Source organism: Alosa alosa, chromosome 20, assembly GCF_017589495.1.
Source record: "Alosa alosa isolate M-15738 ecotype Scorff River chromosome 20, AALO_Geno_1.1, whole genome shotgun sequence".
Taxonomy (NCBI): Eukaryota; Metazoa; Chordata; class Actinopteri; order Clupeiformes; family Clupeidae; genus Alosa; species Alosa alosa.
The window spans coordinates 928,441-934,538 of NC_063208.1; positions in this window are offsets into that span (position 1 = coordinate 928,441).

Genomic DNA, 6,098 nt, shown 5'->3' on the forward strand with positions numbered 1-6,098 from the left:
AAAAGATTAAAGCTTAACACCGTTTGTGAACGGGATGGCGTTGCGGTGATGGAAATAGGAGACAGTGTTGAGGTTTCTCAAAACGGCAAGGTTTTATTTCCACCTTAGCAGCTGAGCACATACCAGTCTGGAGAAATCGGAAAAACAAAAGAAAAACTAAACTCCAAACAATAACTACAAATCAATCAAATTCAAATTCAAAATGTAGTAGAGTACGCTGTGTTTGGAAAATAGGGTCCCGCTGGATTTTCATGTAAAAATTGATTTTTTTTGCATATTTTGCTAATATAGAGTCTAAGGAACAAGATTTTTTTTTGTCTTCAAATTTTCATGATCCATCTTTAGTGTTTTTATCTGTATGTTCTAAAATAAGCGATTATATCTAGTCCAAAAAGTGATTTTCATATTTTCTTCTAATTTTTTGACAATTAATTCCACTTTTTGCACACAAAACCCCCAGATAATGTAGAAAGGTTGTTGGTTCTAAAACAATATCCATAGTTTTCAAACTGAGTGTCTGAAAAGTGTAAAAACACCTCCACCCTTGTTGCCTATGTCAAAAACGATTTCTTAATCTTTGCTTTTCTTGATGCTTTCCTTGACCTGCCATGTCATTCTATTGTCTACCTTAAGAGAAATTTGTCTTGGAAATAATAGTACAGGCAACACAGTACACCACTAGGTGTCATAGGCATGGGTAGTTGATTAACAGTTGGCAAAATTAACAAACAAAAGAATATAAGGTACAAACAAACAGACAAACCACGGATGGCCCTCTCACAGCCTGAACTAATACAAAAAACAAATAACTCAAGGGAAAACATTGCTCAGACACTAAACCATGTGCATTTGCTCTCTTTAAAAGCAACGGGTTATCCACAGCCAACAGGCCGGGTGTGCGAGAGAAGCAATGAAGTCTTAGAATTAAGAATAAGAATAAAGCCATGTTCTTCCAACAACAACAACCACAAGCACCCATGCGCCAAACAATTCAAATGACCGGCATTGTTCTCCCAGAGAGGAAGCTATGTATATGATCACCACCCACGGGTGGGCTTGTGCACCAGCGCTGCAGGTCAGCCTTTCCACATACGGGTAGATGACAAATAGCAGAATTCAGACTGTCCATGTGTCACACACTTATAAAAAATGGCAATTGTTAAGAATTGATATGGAAATGTTGTAGGTCTGGTAGGTTCAAGTTCTGTCATATTAAATTTATTGGATTTTTATTTCACTTTTGACTTAAAAATAATCATCCAAACATAAAAATGTCATATGGTGTGACTGTCCACCATGTGTGCGAACTTCCTAAAAAAGAGTGTATATCCATAAAAAGTATAATTACTTTAAAGTTTTACCATGCATATAAAATAATTGGATGTTTTTTTACAACCACAGAAAGTTTTGATGTTTATGCATGCTGTCCAACTAAGTTATAATCAAATATATTTTGTCCATAAAATGGTTGTCATATAGCGTGACACTATATAGTATATTTTGACCGGCATTCATTTGGACATTATTATTGGGAAGAGGACCCTGCTTAATCAGGAAGTAACAATAGAATGTCAGGAGTAATTGGCATGGTCAAGAGGCGAGTTCTGCTTTTTGGATTTTTATATAAAAGCTTTGAATTGGACATCATCAATCGTGGCCAAATTTTAGTGTCTTATGGTGTGACATCATTTGCCTAAAAAAGTAGCTATTTTTTCCACAAATATTCTTCATGAATTCTTAAAAAGCACTGCTGCCATGTGGTCAGTTGCATGCTAAATAATAGTTAGCTGTATTTAACTGTCTAGAAAATGAGCTTAACTGTCAAAATGTCATATAGTGTGATCGCCAGCATCATATGGTGTGACAGCTTTTTTCAAGTCACACTATATGACATTTCTGTCACACCCTATAACCAAATTGCATTTTTACATAAAAGTTCTTGTAAAAACATTATTTAAATTCAGATATTATATGTTTTTGTTAAATCTGTGATAATTGGGAAAAAAAAATGTATCTGTACAATTCATATTTCTCATACTTTTTTTTTTATGTTACCATGCCATGTAAGTTTAAAAAATAAATACTAAACTTTCATCTATTTTGCTGTTACACGCATACACCATTCATACAGTGACTTCAAAATTCATTGTTAATGATTTTATTGTCATTAAAAACCCTGTTTTGCTCTGACACATGGTGGAGTGGTGCAGTTCATCATATGGCGTGACACCATGTCATTTGGTGTGACATTAAATAATGTCACAAAAAAGACTTTATAATTGAAAAATCATTAAAACATCAATAGCACACAAAGGAAATGGTATCTGCAAGAACCTCAAGAATTTTGAGTGAGTTCTTACAAGAAATATTAGAATTAAGCTAAAATATCTGGTTACACTTAGGAGCATTCTCCACCTTGACAAAATAACTTGTTAAATTTTAGGTTTTTCTTCTAAATATTCACAAGGAAATGTTGCATATCAAAGCAAACGTGATTAAAATGTACAGTGACATAAATTAAAGTAGAAAAAAGTATCTAATTTTCATTTTATTTCAAATTATTTTCACGTCACACCATATGACAATTTTAGGCACTAACATGACAAATTGACATATAAATATATATTTCACTTTTTTTTTTGAAAAAAAATAAATATATTAGTCAAGTTTAGAGATACAGCAACACATATAAACACTTTTTAGGGATGATATTTGAAGTTTTTTTAAATTCCTTTTTTCAGGCTTATTTGTCATCCACCCATACACACATGGCTTTAAAGTTCACCGTCCTGGTAGCATACCTATCTACTGCCAAGGCCTGAAGGGGACGGGGAGAATATTTACTTCTGCTACACTGGCAGAGGACTGTGGTAGGTGGAAGGGGTTTGAATGCTGTCCGGCAGTATTATGAGTGGAATGTCTCTTCCCCATACGGCCTGATCTTATAGTGTATGCCAATTCCATCCAGACACTCCACAATTTCATACTTGGTAGACACCCATGTATCCTGGATTTTGTGGGGACCGTGAAAATGGTTCTTGCAAAAGAGTTTACATGTACATTACATTTAGCAGATACTTCTTGACCAAAGTCACTTACATACTGTATGTCAGCTATATTACAAGGGATCACATTGTCCCTGAAGCAACTTGGGGTTAAGTGCCTTGCTCAAGGGCATAACAGTGAAAGCCGGGAATTGAACCGACAACTTTCAGGCTACTGCACGCTAGCCCAGCTCCTTAACCACTACACTACCACTGCCCACTAGAAAAAGACTAGAGTGCCAGGTGGTAAAAAAAATGGGTACAGTGTCAGGACCGCACACTGCAATCTCCCAGAAGAACTACATTTCTTGAGTTAAAAACATAACGCAACGTTTCGACCTACCAGGGTCTTCATCAGGGTCTTATCATCCCTGATAAGCCTTTTTTTGTCCTGCACCTGGCCTCAGTGAAGTGGGATGTGCATACAACCACTTTGAAGAGGACTTCAGTGACAGGACCACCATGCCTACGATATGCCGCAGCCTCTTCTAAGTGTCTCCTAGCACTAGCATAGACAGTCCACACAGCACTCCCCATACGAGCTGATGTTCGGTCAGAAGCCACAGTTTACCAGTCGACCACCTACTTGGAAATATTGGAGGTGACCACAGGGACAGTCCACCGACCGATTCCAAAAATAATTCAGTGGAAATGCATGGATTCCAGTTGCTGCTACTGGAAGAAACTGGAATCCATGCATTTCCACTGAATTATTTTTGGAATCTGATCCCTTTATCATAGCTGTTCATTCTTACTCGTTGCTCGACTTCAAGATGGCTGCAAACGCTAAACTTTGTGAAGATACTGTCTGTATAAATCGCTTTGTAAGTAAACTACCAGTGCTTTTTCAAAGTTCTCAATGTCTCGTTTTAAATGTCAGGGCCCTCGGAAGTCTACCAATGAAGTGTGGAGATACATTGAGCCTCGTAAATGGGTGTAAAACAGTGATTTATTTGCATGAGCTAGCCCGATGCGAAGCACCACTATTGAAAAAGCTGTTGGTAGCATCGGCTAACTAAGCAGATTTTTTTGGAGTGCAGGGGACAAGCCCGATGGGCTATGAGACATACGTTCACACTCGGTATCATGTTTCAATATACTTTAGGTCAATATCACACCGGAATTCTCCTTTAAGGCTCTGAATCCAGAAAAATTTCTGAAGGCAAACCTGAACGTGACTACATTCAATGTTAACTATCCAATATTCAGATGTCTGTAATTGAAATGTATGCAAATTAGTGCATAATTAATAAGATATTGTTAAATTACATCCATAAACATATATTTTCAGAAAACTTGTAATGCAAAAAAATATTGTCTCTACATAAATAATCAACTAATAAAGATTGTAAGGATATCAAGGAGTTACATTTTTTACCCTATTCACCCGTTCTATGTTGCCTATGGAGGCCAGTTTTAGGCTGCAAATGCTAATTAGCAGGTTTAAAACTAAAAAATCAGCTAAGTACATATGATATTCAGAATCAGCACCCAAAAATGGGCAAAATACCCTCTTTACCAGTGTTTTCTCACATTTGACCCCCAAGTGATAGTAGTCCCAGTCTTAATTATGCATTATATAAATAATGATGTCATCTAAGTGTGAAAATGGATCGTGAAAATTTGAAGACAAAAAACATCTTGTTCCTTAGACTCTATACTAGCAAAATATGCAAAAAAATCAAATTTTACAAGAAAATCCAGCGGGATTACACAAGACACCATACTAATATATCAAAATTAACTTTGACCATCCTTTCCAATCATAGGACCAAGTTTCAAGCGTTAGGAGTCTTAAGTCTATACGCAGGGGCAATCACTTGCTCACCTCAGACCATTCTACCTCCTTCTGCTCTCAACCATATTCCCACCACAGAATTTAACTCTACAGACTAAACCAATGCACCATCAATTAATCAATCATCTAACAAAATGCACCTTCTCTATATAAATATCCAAAAATACATTCAATACCATAAAACCTACAGTTTCATAACAAGGCAATCCTATTGTATCCTTTCATAACCTAATACAAAGCATAGATCACCAGAACATCCCAAACACCCTGCACACTTGACATCTGCTTGTGAAGTACGTCACACTCCACAAACTTATAATGTTCCTTGCGACTTTCCATCAGGTCTTTTCTCAGTCCCCAGACCAGGAAGCAAACAGACAACTAGTATCCTCCGCTATTGTCCGACACAATGAAAAGTTCACTGAATGTCCGTGTTCCCTCAACCTTCAGTTGGCCACCCTGATAGTAAGGCTGTTAACTAATATTGTCCCGTATGCGTTTGTGTTTAGGTGCTGTCGTTTCAACCATGCTGGATGCCGTTCGTGTTCAGGTGTGCAAATAAAGTGTGTTTGTAAATCACGTTATCCATTCTTTGTGTTTACCCGTATGAAATGAACTGTAGCCGTAACAGGCCAGCCACACCGTTACACCGTTGTACAAATATTCTAATCTTTGTAATCTTTGTCCGCGGGTTGCCGACCCCTACTCTCTATGGTAAAACTTAAACTTGGTAAAAACAAGATCTAGATAGATAGATAGATAGATAGATAGATAGATAGATAGATACTTTATTGATCCCCAAGGGGAAATTCAAGAATTGGTCTCGATTAGTTAAAATAGTGTTTCTCAAACTTTTTCAGACCAAGGACCACTTAATCAATAAAAAAACCACACGGACCACCTAGCTAAAAAAAGAGTAGACCTACTTAAATAGTTACTTACACAACAGGCTTACTCACTGAGCCACGTAGCTTATTTTCTGTGCACCTTGCTTATTGTGTCAGAGGATTCATATGATTTAAACTGGCATAACTTACATAGGCAGCGTTGCAGAACTGTTTGGATTTACATACAGTACAAGTTGGTTCAATATGGCAAACAACTCATCTATATTATATTTTACCACGTCTGCTCGCGGACCACTTGGGATAGCTTGCGGACCACCAGGGGTCCCCGGACCACACTTTGAGAAACACTGAGTTAAACTGACTGCACCTGATGAAGTTGACGAAGCACCCAGGGCACAAAGCCACAGG